We start from the raw sequence: 23,918 nt of genomic DNA on the forward strand, positions 1-23,918 counted from the left end.
TAACTTGATGGAGTATAATTGATCTTTGCAATTATATTCATGGATATTATATCTCCAATAAAAAATGCTTATAATTTAATGTAAAACTGTTCCTAAACTAATCGCGCATGAAAATGGAAATGAAATGGCCGTATAATTAACCACGTTTTGTTCCTCTATTTGTCTGACCAATTCAAATTCAAATTCAAATTCAAATTCTTGAACAAAATGATATGAAAACCCTGATTCAGTTTTTAGCGCAGCGAGAGGCCGAGAAAGAGTAGGTTACTTGAGTTAGAGATTTTCAGTGACTACGATAAATGGAAGCTTCACGGAGAAGAGGCGGCGGCGGAATGGTGCGTATATCACCGTTACAAACAACTCGGTCCAGCGATAGGGCGGTGAGAAATCCGCGATTGGGGGAGGGGAATTTCCGCGGAAAGCACGATAAAGATGGAGGCGTCAATGTGCAGGTCATTGTGCGGTGCAGGTTAGAAATTAATTTAGTTCATTAATAATTTATTTTTGTCTCAAGTTCTGTTGTAATGTTGTTTCTTTTGTAATTTGTGTTTTATTGATAGGCCTTTGAGTGAGGATGATGAGGTTAGATTGCATGCACCTGCGGTGATTTCTTGCAATGACAGCAGAAGAGAAGTTTGCACGGTTCAGAGTGTTGCAAATAAGCAAATTGATAGGACTTTCCTATTTGACAAGGTATGGCTCTACGTTTGCTTTGTTTTCTTTTTTTATTTTATTTAAAACCTGATTTGCTCAATTTACTGTAAGAAAGACTAGAGAGAGTTGAAGACAGATATATGAGAAATGCAACACGCAGTGAGTCTTGAGAAGGGAAAAAGAAGACCGTTGGTGCCCATTGGATTAGTTAGTTAGTTGATAGAGGAGTTATTGTGTGTGATGCATAGCTAGCTTACATAACGTGTATAGTGTAGGTAGTATATATAAGTCTTCGCTCATACTTTGTATTCATTCGATCCATTTTGAGTTAATAAATAAAATCTCTCTTTCTCTCTTGTTTCCATAGTTTAGTATGGAGTATATGTGTTGATGTTCAGTAGTTTCCGCATTTTCCATTGCTGCAGTTAAAATTTGCTCTAGTTTCCCAGTTGTCTGTGATGAATACTATGATACTTGTATTATATTTAGGTCTTTGGTCCATCAACCCATCATAAGGATCTGTACAATCAAGCAGTGTGTCCCATGGTATTTGAAGTTCTGGATGGTAACACTTCTACCATCTTTGCCTACGGGCAAACTGGACCCGGGGAGACCTACACTATGGAGGGTGGGGTCAGGAAAAAAGGTTTGATATGGAGTCTTTAAATTTAGTGCCCCTCTATGCTGCAATGTTTAACAAAATGGTTTGTTGATTAGACTCTTCCCATTGCAGAATTGTGATATCCCAAGTGATGCTGGGGTTATTCCAAGAGCCATTAGACAAATTTTTGACATCTTAGAAGCTAAAAAAGCTGAGTACAGCTTGAAGGTCACATTCTTAGAACTTTACAATGAGGAAATAACAGATCTTTTGGCGCCAAAAGAATGTTCGAAATTCGTACAAGACAAATCAAAGAAACCAATAGCCCTCTTGGAGGATGGAAAAGGGGGAATTTTTGTTAGGGGATTGGAAGAAGAAACTGTGAAAACAGCTGATGAAATATATAATATCTTGAAGAAAGGTTCTGCCAAGAGGAGAACAGCAGAGACCCTTCTCAACAAACAGAGCAGCCGTTCTCACTCTGTATTTTCTATCACTATTCATATCAAGGAGTGTACTCCACATGAAGAGAAGATGATCAAATGTGGGAAGCTAAACTTAGTCGACCTGGCTGGCTCAGAAAATATTTCACGTTCCGGTGCAAGGGAGGTTAGAAATCTGTGCTAAGGCTTTTCTCTTGGCCTTTTCTGAATGAACTCACCAACCAACTTGATACAAAATTTAAGTTGGAAGCAAAATAAAATTATTTTTCATTACAATATTATAATAATGTTATGAATATAGTATATTTTATTTTCTTCACCAGGAAAGAGCAAGGGAAGTAGGTGAGATAAACAAAAGTTTGCTGACACTTGGTCGAGTCATAAATGCCTTGGTTGAACATTCTGCTCATATACCCTACAGGTAGATAATTGTGTAAATATCATACTTAGCATAAGTTTGTCATCTAAAATGTTTCATGAAATATCAGAGATAGCAAGTTAACAAGGTTGCTGAAAGATTCATTGGGAGGGGAAACAAAGACCTGTATAATTGCTACGATATCACCTTCCTCCCACTGTTTAGAAGGGACACTCAGTACATTAGATTATGCTCATCGTGCCAAAAACATAAAGAAAAAGCCGGAGGTTAGTAGTAGTCTTTACATATTTAACTATGTGCACTTAAGTGATTCCAAAGTCATCATCTAAACGAACTTAATTGTTAATAATTACAGGTTAATCAGAAGATGATTAAGTCCGTCCTAATCAAGGATTTCTACTTTGAAATTGATCGACTAAAAACAAGGTCGTTAGTTGCCCTCCAACTGTCTACTTTAATGATCTACATTATTGAGTTTGTGTCACATTTTCCTAACAAAGATTTTTCTGTTGTTTAGAGGTACATGTTACAAGAGAGAAGAATGAAATCTATGTACCAAAAGATCATTTTCTCAAGGATGAGGCTGAGAAAAAGGTTTTAGTGTGGAGTATTATTAAACTTAGTAAATTCCTCTCGGAAGTTATAATAGAAACATACCCTGACTTTTTCATACATTATGCCAAACATTTCAGGTGATGTTAGAGAATATTGAGCATATGGAAATTGTTAAAGGGAACAAGCACTTGGCCTCCGAGAGGACCTGGAAATGCTGACATATATGTTCTCTATTCTGTTCGCCAAATTGGTCAGGATACTTACTTCAAAACTCCCAAGTATATTTTCTCGGATCAAATATCGTTTATTTATAATGTCGTTTTTGTTCCACAGAGGACGGATAAATTGAAGACAACGATAGAGTGCTTATACAGAAATTCCAATCCGAATTGGCTCAGCAGCTTGAGATCTTACATAAGGCGATAGCATCTGCCACCACAACTGATGAAATATATATGATCTTAGAGAAAGGTTCTGACAAGAGGAGAACATCAGAGACCCTTCTCAACAAACATAGCAGCCGTTCTAACTCTGTATTTTCTATCAATATTCATATCAACGAGTGTACTCCAGAAGGAGAGGAGATGATCATATGCGGGAATCTAAACTTAGTCGACCTGGCTGGCTCAGAAAATATTTCACGTTCCGGTGCAAGAGAGGTTACAAATTTGTGCTAAGTCCTTTCTCTTGGCCTTTCCTGAATGAACTCAACCAACCAATGATACTAAATTTAAGTTGGAAGTCTAATGCAATCATTTTCATTACAATATGATAAAAATGTTTTGAATACAGTATATTTTATTTTCTTCACCAGGAAAGAGCACGGGAAGAGGTGAGATAAACAAAAGTTTGATGACACTTGGGCGGTCATAAAATGCCTTGGTTGAACATTATGCTCAAAAACCTACAGTAGGTAAATTGTGTACATATCATAGTTAAACAAAGATCGTCATCTAAAGTGTATCAGAAATATCAGAGATAGCAAGTTAACAAGAGACCTGGGGAGACCTACACTACGGAGGGTGGGTCCAGAAAAAAGGTTGATAGCGAGTCTTTGAACTTAAGTACCCCTCTATGCTGGCAATCTTTAGCAAAGAGGTTATTGATTAACACAATTATCCTTGCAGAATGGTGATATCCCAAGTAATTGCTGGGGACTATTCAAAGAGCCATTGAGACTAATTTTTGACATCTCAGAAGCTCAAAATGTTGAGTACAGCCTCAAAGTCATAGATATTTGGTGCCAGAAGAATGTTTTTAAAATTTCATAGAATACAAATCAAAGGAACCAGGTAGCTCTCTTGGAGGATGGAAAAGGGGGGAAAATTTTGTTAGGGGAATTGGAAGACCAGATTGTGACAACAGGTGATGAAATATATAAGATCTCCAGAGAATGGTTCTGCCAAGAGAACAGCAGAGACCCTTCTCAACAAACAGAGCAGCCGTTCTCACTCTGTATTTCTATCATTATTATATAATGGAGTGTACTCCAGAAGTAGAGGAGATGATCAAATGTGGGAAGCTAAACTTTAGTCAACCTGGCTTTGGCTCAGAAAATATTTCACGTTCTGGTGCAAGAGAGGTTTACAAATCTGTGCTAAGTCTTTTCTCTTGGCCTTTTCTGAATGACTCACAACCAACTTAATACTAAATTTTGTTGGAAGCATAATGCAATCTTTTTTTCTTACAATATGTTAAAAATGTTTTGAATATAGTATATTTTATTTTCTTTACCCAGGGAAGAGCACGGGAAGCAGGTGAGATAAACAAAAGCTTGCTGACACTTGGTCGAGTCATAAATGCCTTGGTCGAACATATTGCTCAAATACCCTACAGGTAAGTAATTGTGTAAATATCATACTTAACATAAGATTAGTCATCTAAAATGTCTCACGAAATATCAGAGATAGCAAGCTAGTGAGGTTGCTCAAAGATTATTTGGGAGGGGAAGCAAAGACCTGTATAATTGCTACGATATCACCTTCCACCCACTGTTTTGAAGACACACTCAGTTTATTATATTATGCTCATCATACCAAAAAAATAAAGAATAAACCGGAGGTTAGTAGTGGTCTTTACATATTTAACTATGTGCACTTAAGTGATTCCAAAGTCATCATCTAAACGAACTTAATACATAATAATTACAGGTTGATCAGGAGATGATTAAGTCCGTCCTGATCAAGGATTTCTACTTTGAAATTGATCGACTAAAAGAAGGTCGTTAGTTGCCCTCCAGCTGACTATTTTATTGATCTACTTTATTGAGTTCTGCGACATTTTTCCTAACCAAGATTTTTCTGTTGTTTAGAGGTGCATGTTACAAGAGAGATGAATGAAATCTATGTACCAAAAGATCATTTTCTCCGGGATGAGGCTGAGAAAGAGGTTTAGTGTGGAGTATTATTAAACTTAGTAAATTCCTCTTGGAAGTTATAATAGAAATATACCCTGATTTTTGCATACATTATGCCAAACATTTCAGGTGATGTTAGAGAATATCGAGCATATGGAAATTGTTAAAGGGAACAAGCACTTGGCCTCCGAGAGGACCTGGAAACTGCTGAATCATATGTCTCTATTCTATTCGCCAAAATTGGTCAGGATACTTACTTCAAAACACCGAAGTAATTTTCTCAGATCAAATATCGTTTATTTATAATGTCGTTTTTGTTCCACAGAGAAGGATAACATTGAAGACAACGATAGAGTGCTTATACAGAAATTCCAATCCAAATTGGTTCAGCAAGCATGGGATCTTATATAAGGCGGTAGCATCTGCACCACGCAGCAAGAACACCACCTTAAAGCCAATGGAAGAAGATATGCATCTGTTTGTATCTTCAAACATAGAGGTATGGTCTATACACATACACGGACTTGTGATTTCTGAAATGGTAGATGCTAAATTTATCAACTGTCTCAACTTCTGTACTAATAGGCTACTAAAACAACTTCAAGATCAATTAGAGAAATTGAAATCCATGTATGGCTCGGGAATCAAGATTTTAGGGGATTTTGCCGGAGGAACTTGATGGTAACTTTCAATCGGTAAGTGGTGACATGAACACTGAAATTTCCAATCATTCTTCAGATCTAGAAAAGGTTTGTGTTAATCAATTACCGTGGTATATTTAAATTAAAACTTGATTTTCTCATTAAAGACTAGAGATAGTTGAATACATGAATATGTGAAGAGTTTTAAAGGTTTTCCATAGCTGTAGTTAAAATTTGCTCTAGCTTCCCTAGTTGTTGGTGTTGAATACTATGAAAATTTTATTATATTTAGGTCTTTGGTCCATCAACCCATCATAAGGATCTGTACAATCAAGCAGTGTGTCCCATGGTATTTGAAGTTCTGGATGGTTACACTTCTACCATCTTTGCCTATGGGCAAACTGGACCCGGGGAGACCTACACTACGGAGGGTGGGTCAAGAAAAAAGGTTTGATATGGAGTCTTTAAAATTTAGTGCCCCTCCACGCTTATATCTTTAGTAAAATGGTTTGTTGATTAAACTCTTCTTATTGCAGAATGGTGATATCCCAAGTGACGTTGGGGTTATTCCAAGAGCCATTAGACAAAATTTTTACATCTTAGAAGCTCAAAATGCTGAGTACAGATTGAATGTCACATTCTTAGAACATTACATTGTGAAATAATAGATCTTTTGGCGCAAGAAGAGTGTTTCCAAAGACAAGTCAAAGAAACCAGTAGCCCTCTTGGAGGATGGAAAGGGGGGATTTCTGTTAGGAGATTGGAAGAGGAGATTGTCACAACTACTGATGAACTATATAAGATCTTAGAGAAAGGTTCTGCCAAGAGGAGAACATCAGAGACCCTTCTCGACAAACATAGCAGCCGTTCTCACTCTGTATTTTCTATCACTATTCGTATCAAGGAGTGTACTCCACATGAAGAGAAGATGATCAAATGTGGGAAGCTAAACTTAGTCGACCTGGCTGGCTCAGAAAATATTTCACGTTCCGGTGCAAGGGAGGTTAGAAATCTGTGCTAAGGCTTTTCTCTTGGCCTTTTCTGAATGAACTCACCAACCAACTTGATACAAAATTTAAGTTGGAAGCAAAATAAAATTATTTTTCATTACAATATTATAATAATGTTATGAATATAGTATATTTTATTTTCTTCACCAGGAAAGAGCAAGGGAAGCAGGTGAGATAAACAAAAGTTTGCTGACACTTGGTCGAGTCATAAATGCCTTGGTTGAACATTCTGCTCATATACCCTACAGGTAGATAATTGTGTAAATATCATACTTAGCATAAGTTTGTCATCTAAAATTTCTCATGAAATATCAGAGATAGCATGTTAACGAGGTTGCTGAAAGATTCATTGGGAGGGGAAACAAAGACCTGTATAATTGCTACGATATCACCTTCCTCCCACTGTTTAGAAGGGACACTCAGTACATTAGATTATGCTCATCGTGCCAAAAACATAAAGAAAAAGCCGGAGGTTAGTAGTAGTCTTTACATATTTAACTATGTGCACTTAAGTGATTCCAAAGTCATCATCTAAACGAACTTAATTGTTAATAATTACAGGTTAATCAGAAGATGATTAAGTCCATCCTAATCAAGGATTTCTACTTTGAAATTGATCGACTAAAACAAGGTCGTTAGTTGCCCTCCAACTGTCTACTTTAATGATCTACATTATTGAGTTGTGTCACATTTTTCCTAACAAAGATTTTTCTGTTGTTTAGAGGTACATGTTACAAGAGAGAAGAATGAAATCTATGTACCAAAAGATCATTTTCTCAAGGATGAGGCTGAGAAAAAGGTTTAGTGTGGAGTATTATTAAACTTAGTAAATTCCTCTCGGAAGTTATAATAGAAACATACCCTGACTTTTTCATACATTATGCCAAACATTTCAGGTGATGTTAGAGAATATTGAGCATATGGAAATTGTTAAAGGGAACAAGCACTTGGCCTCCGAGAGGACCTGGAAACTGCTGAATCATATGTCTCTATTCTGTTCGCCAAAATTGGTCAGGATACTTACTTCAAAACTCCCAAGTATATTTTCTCGGATCAAATATCGTTTATTTATAATGTCGTTTTTGTTCCACAGAGGGCTCAACAGCTTGAGATCTTACATAAGGCGGTAGCATCTGCCACCACACAGCAAGAACACCACCTTAAAACAATGGAAGAAGATATGCATCTGTTTCTACCTTCAAAGATAGAGGTATAGTGTAAACACACACACGCACTTGTGATTTATGAAATGGTTAGATGCTAAATTTATCAACTCTCTAAACTTTTGTTCTAATGGGCTACCAAACACCTTCAAGATCATCTAGAGAAATTTAAAACCGTGTATGGTTCGGGAATCAAGACTTTAGGAGATTTAGCTGGAGAACTTGATTGTAATTCTCAATCAGTAATTAGTGACATGAATACTGAAGTTTCCAAACATTTTTCGGATTTAGAAAAAGGTTTGTGTTAATCAATTATTGTGGTTTATATAAAACTTAATTTTCTAATTTTCATGTAAGAAAATATAGAGATAGTTGAATACATAAATATATGAAGGGTTTCATAGGTTTTCCATTTCTGCAGTTAAAATTCGCTCTAGCTTCCCTAGTTGTTGGCGTTGAATACTATGATATTTGTATTATATTTAGGTCATTGGTCCATCAAACCAGCAAAAGGATTTGTACGATCAAGTTGTATTTGAAGTTCTGGATGGATACACTTCTACTATCTTTCCTTATGGGCAAACTAGACCTGGGGAGACCTACACTACGGAGGGTGGGTCCAGAAAAAAGGTTTGATAGCGAGTCTTTGAACTTAAGTACCCCTCTATGCTGCAATCTTTAGCAAAGAGGTTATTGATTAAACACTTATCCTTGCAGAATGGTGATATCCCAAGTAATGCTGGGGCTATTCAAAGAGCCATTAGGCTAATTTTTGACATCTCAGAAGCTCAAAATGTTGAGTACAGCCTCAAAGTCATAGATATTTTGGTGCCAGAAGAATGTTTAAAATTCATAGAATACAAATCAAAGGAACCAGTAGCTCTCTTGGAGGATGGAAAAGGGGAAAATTTTGTTAGGGAATTGGAAGACGAGATTGTGACAACAGGTGATGAAATATATAAGATCTCAGAGAATGGTTCTGCCAAGAGAACAGCAGAGACCCTTCTCAACAAACAGAGCAGCCGTTCTCACTCTGTATTTTCTATCATTATTTATATAATGGAGTGTACTCCAGAAGTAGAGGAGATGATCAAATGTGGGAAGCTAAACTTAGTCAACCTGGCTGGCTCAGAAAATATTTCACGTTCTGGTGCAAGAGAGGTTACAAATCTGTGCTAAGTCTTTTCTCTTGGCCTTTTCTGAATGACTCACCAACCAACTTAATACTAAATTTTTGTTGGAAGCATAATGCAATCTTTTTTTTCTTACAATATGTTAAAAATGTTTTGAATATAGTATATTTTATTTTCTTTACCAGGGAAGAGCACGGGAAGCAGGTGAGATAAACAAAAGCTTGCTGACACTTGGTCGAGTCATAAATGCCTTGGTCGAACATATTGCTCAAATACCCTACAGGTAAGTAATTGTGTAAATATCATACTTAACATAAGATTAGTCATCTAAAATGTCTCACGAAATATCAGAGATAGCAAGCTAGTGAGGTTGCTCAAAGATTATTTGGGAGGGGAAGCAAAGACCTGTATAATTGCTACGATATCACCTTCCACCCACTGTTTCGAAGACACACTCAGTTTATTATATTATGCTCATCATACCAAAAACGTAAAGAATAAACCGGAGGTTAGTAGTGGTCTTTACATATTTAACTATGTGCACTTAAGTGATTCCAAAGTCATCATCTAAACGAACTTAATACTTAATAATTACAGGTTGATCAGGAGATGATTAAGTCCGTCCTGATCAAGGATTTCTACATTGAAATTGATCGACTAAAAGAAGGTCGTTAGTTGCCCTCCAGCTGACTATTTTATTGATCTACTTTATTGAGTTCTGCGACATTTTTCCTAACCAAGATTTTTCTGTTGTTTAGAGGTGCATGTTTCAAGAGAGATGAATGAAATCTATGTACCAAAAGATCATTTTCTCCGGGATGAGGCTGAGAAAAAGGTTTAGTGTGGAGTATTATTAAACTTAGTAAATTCCTCTTGGAAGTTATAATAGAAATATACCCTGATTTTTGCATACATTATGCCAAACATTTCAGGTGATGTTAGAGAATATCGAGCATATGGAAATTGTTAAAGGGAACAAGCACTTGGCCTCCGAGAGGATCTGGAAACTGCTGAATCATATGTCTCTATTCTATTCGCCAAAATTGGTCAGGATACTTACTTCAAAACACCCAAGTATATTTTCTCAGATCAAATATCGTTTATTTATAATGTCGTTTTTGTTCCACAGAGGAAGGATAACATTGAAGACAACGATAGAGTGCTTATACAGAAATTCCAATCCAAATTGGTTCAGCAGCATGGGATCTTATATAAGGCGGTAGCATCTGCCACCACGCAGCAAGAACACCACCTTAAAGCAATGGAAGAAGATATGCATCTGTTTGTATCTTCAAACATAGAGGTATGGTCTATACACATACACTGACTTGTGATTTCTGAAATGGTTAGATGCTAAATTTATCAACTGTCTCAACTTCTGTACTAATAGGCTACTAAACAACTTCAAGATCAATTAGAGAAATTGAAATCCATGTATGGCTCGGGAATCAAGATTTTAGGGGATTTTGCCGGAGAACTTGATGGTAACTTTCAATCGGTAAGTGGTGACATGAACACTGAAATTTCCAATCATTCTTCAGATCTAGAAAAGGTTTGTGTTAATCAATTACCGTGGTATATTTAAATTAAAACTTGATTTTCTCATTAAAGACTAGAGATAGTTGAATACATGAATATGTGAAGAGTTTTAAAGGTTTTCCATAGCTGTAGTTAAAATTCGCTCTAGCTTCCCTACTTGTTGGCGTTGAATACTATGATATTTGTATTATATTTAGGTCATTGGTCCATCAAACCAGCAAAAGGATTTGTACGATCAAGTTGTATTTGAAGTTCTGGATGGCTACACTTCTACTATCTTTCCTTATGGGCAAACTAGACCTCGGGAGACCTACACTACGGAGGGTGGGTCCAGAAAAAAGGTTTGATAGCGAGTCTTTGAACTTAAGTACCCCTCTATGCTGCAATCTTTAGCAAAGAGGTTATTGATTAAACACTTATCCTTGCAGAATGGTGATATCCCAAGTAATGCTGGGGCTATTCAAAGAGCCATTAGACTAATTTTTGACATCTCAGAAGCTCAAAATGTTGAGTACAGCCTCAAAGTCATAGATCTTTTGGTGCCAGAAGAATGTTTAAAATTCATAGAATACAAATCAAAGGAACCAGTAGCTCTCTTGGAGGATGGAAAAGGGGAAAATTTTGTTAGGGAATTGGAAGACGAGATTGTGACAACAGGTGATGAAATATATAAGATCTCAGAGAATGGTTCTGCCAAGAGAACAGCAGAGACCCTTCTCAACAAACAGAGCAGCCGTTCTCACTCTGTATTTTCTATCATTATTTATATAATGGAGTGTACTCCAGAAGTAGAGGAGATGATCAAATGTGGGAAGCTAAACTTAGTCAACCTGGCTGGCTCAGAAAATATTTCACGTTCTGGTGCAAGAGAGGTTACAAATCTGTGCTAAGTCTTTTCTCTTGGCCTTTTCTGAATGACTCACCAACCAACTTAATACTAAATTTTTGTTGGAAGCATAATGCAATCTTTTTTTTCTTACAATATGTTAAAAATGTTTTGAATATAGTATATTTTATTTTCTTTACCAGGGAAGAGCACGGGAAGCAGGTGAGATAAACAAAAGCTTGCTGACACTTGGTCGAGTCATAAATGCCTTGGTCGAACATATTGCTCAAATACCCTACAGGTAAGTAATTGTGTAAATATCATACTTAACATAAGATTAGTCATCTAAAATGTCTCACGAAATATCAGAGATAGCAAGCTAGTGAGGTTGCTCAAAGATTATTTGGGAGGGGAAGCAAAGACCTGTATAATTGCTACGATATCACCTTCCACTCACTGTTTTGAAGACACACTCAGTTTATTAGATTATGCTCATCATACCAAAAACATAAAGAATAAACCGGAGGTTAGTAGTGGTCTTTACATATTTAACTATGTGCACTTAAGTGATTCCAAAGTCATCATCTAAACGAACTTAATACTTAATAATTACAGGTTAATCAGGAGATGATTAAGTCCGTCCTGATCAAGGATTTCTACTTTGAAATTGATCGACTAAAAGAAGGTCGTTAGTTGCCCTCCAGCTGACTATTTTATTGATCTACTTTATTGAGTTATGTGACATTCTTCCTAACCAAGATTTTTCTGTTGTTTAGAGGTGCATGTTACAAGAGAGATGAATGAAATCTATGTACCAAAAGATCATTTTCTCCGGGATGAGGCTGAGAAAAAGGTATAGTGTGGAGTATTATTAAACTTAGTAAATTCCTCTCGGAAGTTATAATAGAAACATACCCTGACTTTTTCATACATTATGCCAAACATTTCAGGTGATGTTAGAGAATATTGAGCATATGGAAATTGTTAAAGGGAACAAGCACTTGGCCTCTGAGAGGACCTGGAAACTGCTGAATCAGATGTCTCTAATCTGTTCGCCAAAATTGGTCAGAATACTTGCTTCAAAACTCTCAACTATATTGTCTCGATCAAATATCGGTTATTTATAATGTTGTTTATGATCCACAGAGGGCTCAGCAGCTTGAGATCTTAAATAAGGTGGTAGCATCTGCCACCACACAACAAGAACACCACCTTAAAACAATGGAAGAAGATATGCATCTGTTTGTACCTTCAAAGATAGAGGTATAGTGTAAACACACACACGGACTTGTGATTTATGAAATGGTTAGATGCTAAATTTATCAACTCTCTTAACTTTTGTACTAATGGGCTACTAAACAACTTCAAGATCATCTAGAGAAATTTAAAACCGTGTATGGCTCGGGAATCAAGACTTTAGGAGATTTAGCTGGAGAACTTGATTGTAATTCTCAATCAGTAATTAGTGACATGAATACTGAAGTTTCCAAACATTTTTTGGATTTAGAAAAGGTTTGTGTTAATCAATTATCGTGGTTTATATAAAACTTAATTTTCTAATTTTCATGTAAGAAAATATAGAGATAGTTGAATACATGAATATATGAAGAGTTTCATAGGTTTTCCATTGCTGCAGTTAAAATTCGCTCTAGCTTCCCTAGTTGTTGGTGTTGAATACTAGGATATTTGTATTATATTTAGGTCATTGGTCCATCAAACCAGCAAAAGAATTTGTACGATCAAGTTATATTTGAAGTTCTGGATGGCTACACTTCTACTATCTTTCCTTATGGGGAAACTAGACCTGGGGAGACCTACACTACGTAGGGTGGGTCCAGAAAAAAGGTTTGATAGCGAGTCTTTCAACTTAAGTACCCCTATATGCTGCAATCTTTAGCAAAGTGGTTATTGATTAAACACTTATCCTTGTAGAATGGTGATATCCCAAGTAATGCTGGGGTTATTCCAAGAGCCATTAGACTAATTTTTGACATCTCAGATGCTCAAAATGTTGAGTACAGCCTCAAAGTCATAGATCTTTTGGTGCCAGAAGAATGTTTAAAATTCATAGAATACAAATCAAAGGAACCAATAGCTCTCTTGGAGGATGGAAAAGGAGAAAATTTTGTTAGGGAATTGGAAGACGAGATTGTGACAACAGCTGATGAAATATATAAGATCTCAGAGAATGGTTCTGCCAAGAGAACAGTAGAGACCCTTCTCAACAAACAGAGCAGCCGTTCTCACTCTGTATTTTCTATCACAATTTTTATAATGGAGTGTACTCCAGAAGTAGAGGAGATGATCAAATGTGGGAAGCTAAACTTAGTCAACCTGGCTGGCTCAGAAAATATTTCACGTTCCGGTGCAAGAGAGGTTACAAATCTGTGCTAAGTCTTTTCTCTTTGCCTTTTCTGAATGACTCACCAACCAACTTTATACTAAATTTTTGTTGGAAGCATAATGCAATCATTTTTTTCTTACAATATGTTAAAAATGTTTTGAATATAGTATATTTTATTTTCTTTACCAGGGAAGAGCACGGGAAGCAGGTGAGATAAACAAAAGCTTGCTGACACTTGGTCGAGTCATAAATGCCTTGGTCGAACATATTGCTCAAATACCCTACAGGTAAGTAATTGTGTAAATATCATACTTAACATAAGATTAGTCATCTAAAATGTCTCACGAAATATCAGAGATAGCAAGCTAGTGAGGTTGCTCAAAGATTATTTGGGAGGGGAAGCAAAGACCTGTATAATTGCTACGATATCACCTTCCGCCCACTGTTTAGAAGACACACTCAGTTTATTAGATTATGCTCATCATGCCAAAAACATAAAGAATAAACCGGAGGTTAGTAGTGGTCTTTACATATTTAACTATGTGCACTTAAGTGATTCCAAAGTCATCATCTAAACGAACTTAATAGTTAATAATTACAGGTTAATCAGGAGATGATTAAGTCCGTCCTGATCAAGGATTTCTACTTTGAAATTGATCGACTAAAACAAGGTCGTTAGTTGCCCTCCAGCTGTCTATTTTATTGATCTACTTTATTGAGTTCTGCGACATTTTTCCTAACCAAGATTTTTCTGTTGTTTAGAGGTGCATGTTACAAGAGAGAAGAATGAAATCTATGTACCAAAAGATCATTTTCTCCGGGATGAGGCTGAGAAAAAGGTTTAGTGTAGAGTATTATTAAACTTAGTAAATTCCTCTTGGAAGTTATAATAGAAATATACCCTGATTTTGCATACATTATGCCAAACATTTCAGGTGATGTTAGAGAATATCGAGCATATGGAAATTGTTAAAGGGAACAAGCACTTGGCCTCCGAGAGGACCTGGAAACTGCTGAATCATATGTCTCTATTCTATTCGCCAAAATTGGTCAGGATACTTACTTCAAAACACCCAAGTATATTTTCTTAGATCAAATATCGTTTATTTATAATGTCGTTTTTGTTCCACAGAGGAAGGATAAAATTGAAGACAACGATAGAGTGCTTATACAGAAATTCCAATCCAAATTGGTTCAGCAGCATGGGATCTTATATAAGGCGGTAGGATCTGCCACCACGCAGCAAGAACACCACCTTAAAGCAATGGAAGAAGATATGCATCTGTTTTTATCTTCAAAGATAGAGGTATGGTCTATACACATACACGGACTTGTGATTTCTGAAATGGTTAGATGCTAAATTTATCAACTGTCTCAACTTCTGTACTAATAGGCTACTAAACAACTTCAAGATCAATTAGAGAAATTGAAATCCATGTATGGCTCGGGAATCAAGACTTTAGGGGATTTTGCCGGAGAACTTGATGGTAACTCTCAATCGGTAAGTGGTGACATGAACACTGAAATTTCCAATCATTCTTCAGATCTAGAAAAAGTTTGTGTTAATCAATTACCGTGGTAAATGTAAATTAAAACTTGATTTTCTCATTAAAGACTAGAGATAGTTGAATACATGAATATGTGAAGAGTTTCAAAGGTTTTCCATAGCTGTAGTTAAAATTTTCTCTAGCTTCCCTAGTAGTTGGTGTTGAATACTATGAAAATTTTATTATATTTAGGTCTTTGGTCCATCAACCCATCATAAGGATCTGTACAATCAAGCAGTGTGTCCCATGGTATTTGAAGTTCTGGATGGTAACACTTCTACCATCTTTGCCTACGGGCAAACTGGACCAGGGGAGACCTACACTACGGAGGGTGGGTCAAGAAAAAAGGTTTGATATGGAGTCTTTAAAATTTAGTGCCCCTCCACGCTTATATCTTTAGTAAAATGGTTTGTTGATTAAACTCTTCTTATTGCAGAATGGTGATATCCCAAGTGACGTTGGGGTTATTCCAAGAGCCATTAGACAAAATTTTTACATCTTAGAAGCTCAAAATGCTGAGTACAGATTGAAGGTCACATTCTTAGAACATTACATTGTGAAAATAATAGATCTTTTGGCGCAAGAAGAGTGTTCCAAAGACACCAGTAGCCCTCTTGCTTCAAAACTCTCTACTATATTGTCTCAGATCAAATATCGGTTATTTATAATGTTGTCTCAACAAACAGAGCAGCCGTTCTCACTCTGTATTTTCTATCACAATTTATATAATGGGGTGTACTCCAGAAGTAGAGGAGATGATCAAATGTGGGAAGCTAAACTTAGTCAACCTGGCTGGCTCAGAAAATATTTCACGTTCCGGTGCATGAGAGGTTACAAATCTGTGCTAAGTCTTTTCTCTTGGCGTTTTCTGAATGACTCACCAACCAACTTGATACTAATTTTGTTTGGAAGCATAATGCAATCATTTTTTTCTTACAATATGTTAAAAATGTTTTGAATACAGTATATTTTATTTTCTTTACCAGGGAAGAGCACGGGAAGCAGGTGAGATAAACAAAAGCTTGCTGACAATTGGTCGAGTCATAAATGCCTTGGTCGAACATATTGCTCAAATACCCTACATGTAGATAATTGTGTAAATATCATACTTAACATAAGATTAGTCATCTAAAATGTCTCACGGAATATCAGAGATAGCAAGTTAACGAGGTTGCTGAAAGATTATTTGGGAGGGGAAGCAAAGACGTGTATAATTGCTACGATATCACCTTCCACCCACTGTTTAGAAGAGACACTCAGTTTATTATATTATGCTCATCATGCCAAAAAAATAAAGAAAAAACTAGAGGTTAGTAGTGGTCTTTACATATTTAACTATGTGCACTTAAGGGATTCCAAAGTCATCATCTAAACGAACTTAATTGTTAATAATTACAGGTTAATCAGAAGATGATGACATCCGTCCTGATCAAGGATTTGTACTTTGAAATAGATAGACTAAAACGAGGTCGTTTGTTGCCCTCCAACTGTCTACTTTACGAAGTTCTGTGACATTTTTCCTAACAAATATTTTTATGTTCTTTAGATGTGCATGTCACAAGAGAGAATAATGAAATCTATGTACCAAAAGATCGTTTTCTCCGGGATGAGGCTGAGAAAAAGGTTTAGTGTGGAGTATTATTAAACTTATTAAATTCCGCTTGGAAGTTATAAGAGAAATATACCCTGAATTTCGCATACATTATGCCAATCATTTCAGGTGATGTTATAGAATATCGAGCATATGGAAATTGATGGAGGGAACATGGACTTGGCCTCCGGGAGGACCTGGAAACTGCTGAATCATGTCTCTATTTTGTTCGCCAAAATTGGTCAGGATACTTACTTCAAAACTCCCTAGTATATTTTCTGAGATCAAATATCGTTTAATTATAATGTCGTTATTATTCCACAGAGGAAGGATAAAATTGAAGATTACGGTAGAGTGCTTATACATAAATTCCAATCCAAATTGGCTCAGCAGCATGGGATCTTATGTAAGGCGGTAGCATCTGCCACCACGCAGCAAGAACACCACCTTAAAGCAATGGAAGAAGATATGCATCTGTTTGTATCTGCAAAGATAGAGGTATGGTGTATACACACACTGACTTGTGATTTATGAAATGGTTAGATGCTAAATTTATCAGCTGTCTCAACTTCTGTACTAATAAGCTACTAAACAACTTCAAGATCAATTAGAGAAATTGAAATCCATGTATGGCTCGGGAATCAAGACTTTAGGGATTTTGCAGGAGAACTTGATGGTAACTCTCAATCGGTAATTGGTGACATGAACACTGAAGTTTCCAAGCATTCTTCAGATCTAGAAAAGGTTTGTGTTAATCAATTACCGTGGTTTATTTAAATTAAAACTTGATTTTCTCATTAAAGACTAGAGATAGTTGAATACATGAATATGCGAAGAGTTCATAGGTTTTCCATAGCTGCAGTTAAAATTTGCTCTAGCTTCCCTAGTTGTTGGTCTTGAATACTATGAAAATTATATTATATTTAGGTCTTTGGTCCATCATCCCAGCAAAAGGATCTGTACAATCAAGCAGTGTGTCCCATTGTATTTGAAGTTCTGGATGGTTACACTTTTACCATCTTTGCCTACGGGCAAACTGGACCTGGGGAGTCCTACACTACTACCATCTTAAAACAATGGAAGAAGATATGCATCTGTTTGTATCTTCAAAGATAGAGGTATAGTGTAAACACACATGATTTATGAAATGGTTAGATGCTAAATTTATCAACTCTCAACTTTTGTACTAATATGCTACTGAACCACTTCAAGATCATCTAGAGAAATTGAAAACCATGTATGGATCGGGAATCAAGACTTTAGGAGATTTAGCTGGAGAACTCAATCGGTAATTGGTGACATGATTTTTTTAAAAGTGTTTGTTAGTCATTACATTGGTTTTTTTAAAACTTGATTTGTGAGCGTTTGCATAGTCTGACTTAGTCGATTTGATTTTTATTGTTTTAACTGTTGGAGTTCTATGCAGGTGCTTCACTCTTAGTTTTTAGTCTGATTTAATACGACACTATGTTCTCCTGGTTTCGTGTTCCAATATTTTATGCTTATCATGCAACTGGTGTATGCCGATCTTCTCTGCTTTTGTATACTAGTTACTTGACATATGCAGCTCTTAGTCTCTATTTAAAATGCAACTTGTATAAAATGAATTTTATTTTGATAAGTAGCATTATATCTTGCATTTTCAATTTGTCAGGTTTGAGCAGGACAAGCCCGAACCAGAAGTTGTTTCTGAGCCCTACCCACAGAAGAGAGTGTAGCTGATGGTATGTGTACTCTCAAGTCATTGTTTGGCATTTGAACAATGTTTCTGGCCATCGTTGTCAAGTCCCCACATAGCCTAGGGTCGAGGCAATTCAATGTTGTCTCTTACTTTTGCAGTATACGTCCATCCCCTGGCCTAGCCCGATCCTTGACTAGGTTCTAGGTTCCACATGAACCACAATTTTATGTGAACACTTTTTGTGGCCCAACCATCTTATGCTATAATTAATTGAAGCTAGATTTCTAAATGATAGTACTGTTATACCTTTGTGTTGTTTTACCTTAGTGGCTTAGATTTATGGCTATCTTTTACGAGTCTAATATATCTTCCCTATCAGCACCTAGGAGATAGATGAGTATGACCTTGTCGATAATGTTTATATATTGATGCCTTTGGAGAATTCTGGATTTTGACTGGTAAGTTGCCTATCTTTGTCATTTACCTATAACAAATATTCAAAAAATCATTAATTTTGTAGATCAGCTTTTGGGTTTGGGGAAGTGGTAACATACCATCAGTGTTGACTTGTTTTGGCATCTGTGTGGCTTCTGTAATTTTTTTGCATGTTATGATGTTGCATTCTTTATAGATGCTATTAAGTGACTTTGCTTATTTCTCAAACAGAATGATGTCATGCAATACTTTCGAGAGGGTCTGCATCAGAGGCTCTTAAGTGCTGACTTCAAAAAGCAAGTTAATGGCATTGAGATGTTTCAAAAGGTTCTTTCAACATAAATTCTAGTTTTGATTGTGTAACTTGAAATTTTCTTTTAACCTTTTGTTTGTTTATAATATACAGGCTCTTCCATCCATGGGAAGGGAGGTGATTGAAGTCTTAGATATAGTATTAAAGGTAAATTGGATTTTAGTAATTTGTCTGTTTTTTTTGTCAGCATGCCCGAGTGCTTGGCTGCCTGAATTTATCATATGATACTTTTGAAAAAGAAATGAGTGGTTGCATACTTGATGAGTGTTCTCAAGACACTTGTTACTAGAACATTTGTTTATTCAGTTTGTTTGTGGAATTGCTAAAATTACAAATTGTTAATGATTTTCCGACGATGTTATAGTCAGTGAATATATATATCCTGATAATTCTTATGTATCATATTTAAACTATCTCGAATCTTTTGACTCTTGATCTTCTGTAATTTCGATAGGCTTCTGGATCTGTTGAGAAATGAGGGCTACACTATGGCTGAAGCAGAGGCTACCATCTTTCTTCCTTACATGGTTGAGAAGGTAATTGATGTGAACTGTCTATGTGATATGCTTTTCTTTGTTGTTAAGAGTTTTCTGTCTGTAAGTCTATTGCAAATGATTCTAGTTGTTTTGAATTGGATTGAATTTTTTTTTCAATATGTAATGTCTAAAAAATGTTTAAAGAATTGGATTCTAGGTATCCAATGTCTTATTATCTTTCACAGACTGGAATGAAGCTTTGGGAATCATAGAATATGGTTCTCCTGAACATGTATATAATTAAATACCTATGCATGATGTGTCAAAATATAGTTATTAAGTCTGATTGGGGTTAGGGTAAAGATGAAGAACATTTTTCAATATTTTCAAAAGTTTAGGTATGTCCTTGAAGCATCTGCTCAGATTTGTTCATCGATGCTTTTGAAAAAAGTTGTGCAAAGAACCAAATATAGTGATAATTTTTTTGAAAAAAGTTGTCCAAAGAACCAAATAGTATGATAATTTTTTAATATTAGATATGGTGAATCAATAGTCTTTGAATCACATTTAATTTATTGCTTTTGTTGAGTCACGTCATGATATTGATTATTTGGGTGTTAATTGAGGTCTGATGTTATTACTTTTGTTGCAGAACAAGAGGCTTGCTTATGCACTTAAAGAGAGTACTCTTGATAGTCTCATCACAGATAAGTTACTATGGCTTTTGGATGATAGGGTTCCATAGATGGCTTGCTTATATCTTGCATTTTCTATTCGTCAGGTTTAAGTAGGACAAAGAGAATAACCAGAAGTTGTTTATGAGGGTATGGTATGTGTACTCTGAAGTCATGTCATTGTCTGATATTTAAAAATGTTTCCAGCCAATGTTGTCATGTCTCAGTTTGTGTTTTCTGTTTATCGTGTGTGTATAGTGTGTAGTTCGTGCATTGTGTAGTGTGTTTATAGTTCGTGCATTGTGTATATATGTGTACAATGTGTGTGTCTGTGTGTAAGTCTATTGCAAATGATTGTGCTTGTTTTGAATTGTATTGAATTTTCTTTTCAATATGTAATATCTCAACCAGTATCCAATGTCTTATTATCTTTCATAGACTGGAATGAAGATTTGGAAATCATAGAATATGGTTCTCCTGAATAGGTGTATAATTAAATAGTATCCAATGTCTTATTATCTTTCATAGACTGGAATGAAGATTTGGAAATCATAGAATATGGTTCTCCTGAATAGGTGTATAATTAAATACCTGTGCATGATGTGTCAAGATGTAGTTATTAAGTATGATTGGGGATAGGGTAAAGATGAGGAACATTTTTCAATGGAAAGCTTTTTAAAAAGATTAGGTATATCCTTGAAATATCTGCTAGATTTGTTCATCGATGCTTTTGATTAAATTTGTCCAAAGAACTTAATAGTGTGATAATTTTTTGAAAAAAGTTGTCCCGACAATCAAATAGTGTGATGATTTTTTTTATAGATATGGTGAATCATTTGTTTTTGAATCACATTTAATCCATTGGGGACATCTTAACTAGCTAATTGTGTAAATAATTATTTGGATTTTAGTTTGAAAAGTTTTTACTATACAGAGGAAGCATATCGACTGCCCTTTTTTTAAAATCTTACAAGACTGGAATACTGAGTGGTTAATGCTGTTTAGTAATGTCTGAAATATGTATATTCACATGATCTCATATAATGATTTGAATTTCAAAATTATATTAGCACTTTTCTTATTGCTTGAATTGGAACTTTGTTTATCTATTCTAATTTTTCTTCATAATGTTGTCTACTGACAATATCTCCGATTCTATTTTGTTTATCCAATGTTGTTTCTACATTTATTTTGGCAATTATAGCTTTCTTTTGAGAAACTTATTGTTTTATTTTTTCCAACAGGCCGTTGGAGGGATGAAAGTTGTTTGCCATGAATTGGCACATGCAATTGTTGACCCTGAAGGCAGCACAATGGATGACATAGTGAAAGATACTGATAGACTAGTTTCATGCTGGGCTAATAAGACAATTATTATGCTATTTTTGGCGTACCACTTCGACATTGTTTCCAAGAGATCCTCACTATTGTTATCATTTCTTGCAGGTTGCGAAGACTTTTGACTTCAGCCTCACTCGTGCCTCTTCATTATCTTGTAAATTTGTATTGAACCCTAAACCATAAACCCTAAAATACTCAGATGCAAGTAAGTTGTTATTGCTTTTGTTGATTCATGTCATGATATTGATTATTTGGGTGTTAATTGAGGTCTGAAGTTGTTGTACTTTTGTTGCAGAACAAGAGGCTTTCTTATGCACTTAAAGAGAGTACTCTTGATAGTCTCATCACAGATAAGTTACTATGGCTTTTGGATGATAGGGTTCCATAGATGGTTTGCTTATATCTTGCATTTTCTACTCGTCAGGTTTAAGTAGGACAAAGAGAATAACCAGAAGTTGTTTATGAGGCTATGGTATGTGTACTCTGAAGTCATGTCATTGTCTGATATTTAAAAATGTTTCCAGCCTATGTTGTCATGTCTCAGTAGAAAACTCTCTTGATAGTCTCATCACAGATAAGTTACTATGGCTTTTGGATGATAGGGTTCCATAGATGGTTTGCTTATATCTTGCATTTTCTACTCGTCAGGTTTAAGTAGGACAAAGAGAATAACCAGAAGTTGTTTATGAGGCTATGGTATGTGTACTCTGAAGTCATGTCATTGTCTGATATTTAAAAATGTTTCCAGCCTATGTTGTCATGTCTCAGTGGGTGTTTTCTGTTTATCGTGTGTGTATAGTGTGTAGTTCGTGCATTGTGTATATTTGTGTACAATGTGTGTGTCTGTGTGTAAGTCTATTGCAAATGATTATGCTTGTTTTGAATTGTATTGAATTTTCTTTTCAATATGTAATATCTCAACCAGTATCCAATGTCTTATTATCTTTCATAGACTGGAATGAAGATTTGGAAATCATAGAATATGGTTCTCCTGAATAGGTATATAATTAAATACCTGTGCAAGATGTGTCCAAATGTAGTTATTAAGTCTGATTGGGGATAGGGTAAAGATGAGGAACATTTTTCAATGGAAAGCTTTTTAAAAAGATTAGGTATATCCTTGAAAGATCTGCTAGATTTGTTCATCGATGCTTTTGATAAAATTTGTCCAAAGAACTTAATAGTGTGATAATTTTTTGAAAAAAGTTGTCCCGACAATCAAATAATGTGATGATTTTCTTATAGATATGGTGAATCAATAGTCTTTAAATCACATTTAATCCCTTGGGGACATCTTAACTAGCTAATTGTGTAAATAATTATTTGTATTTTAGTTTGAAAAGTATTTACAATACAGAGGAAGCATATCGACTGCCCTTTTTTTAAAATCTTACAACACTGGATTACTGAGTGGTTAATGCTGTTTAGTAATGTCTGAAATATGTATATTCACATGATCTCATATAATGATTTGAATTTCAAAATTATATTAGCACTTTTCTTATTGCTTGAATTGGAACTTTGTTTATCTATTCTAATTTTTCTTCATAATGTTGTCTACTAACAATATCTCTGATTCTATTTTGTTTATCCAATGTCGTTTCTACATTTATTTTGGCAATTATAGCTTTCTTTTGAGAAACTTATTGTTTTATTTTTTCCAACAGGCCGTTGGAGGGATGAAAGTTGTGTGCCATGAATTGGCACATGCAATTGTTGACCCTGAAGGCAGCACAATGGATGACATAGTGAAAGACACTGATAGACTAGTTTCATGCCGGGCTAATAAGACAATTATTATGCTATTTTTGACATACCACTTCGACATTGTTTCCAAAAGATCCTCACTATTGTTATCATTTCTCGCAGGTTGCGAAGACTTTTGACTTCAGCATCACTCGTGCCTCTTCGTGATCTTGTAAATTTGTATTGAACCTTAAACCATAAACCCTAAAATACTAAGATGCAAGTAAGTTGTTATTGCTTTTGTTGAGTCATGCCATGATATTGATTATTTGGGTGTTAATTGAGGTCTGAAGTTGTTATACTTTTGTTGCAGAACAAGAGGCTTGCTTATGCACTTAAAGAGAGTACTCTTGATAGTCTCATCACAGATAAGTTACTATGGCTTTTGGATGATAGGGTTCCATAGATGGCTTGCTTATATCTTGCATTTTCTACTCGTCAGGTTTAAGCTGGACAAAGAGCACAAACCT

General features: G+C 35.5%; 2 pseudogenes; both read left to right on the forward strand.

Annotated features, from left to right (window-relative positions):
• Positions 1–220: 220 nt before the first annotated feature.
• LOC121779011 lies at positions 221–12,569 on the forward strand (annotated as a pseudogene).
• A 201-nt stretch (positions 12,570–12,770) lies between these two features.
• On the forward strand, positions 12,771–23,616 carry LOC121779012 (annotated as a pseudogene).
• Positions 23,617–23,918: the final 302 nt, after the last annotated feature.

Source organism: Salvia splendens, chromosome 19 (assembly GCF_004379255.2).
Source record: "Salvia splendens isolate huo1 chromosome 19, SspV2, whole genome shotgun sequence".
NCBI classification, from domain to species: domain Eukaryota; kingdom Viridiplantae; phylum Streptophyta; class Magnoliopsida; order Lamiales; family Lamiaceae; genus Salvia; species Salvia splendens.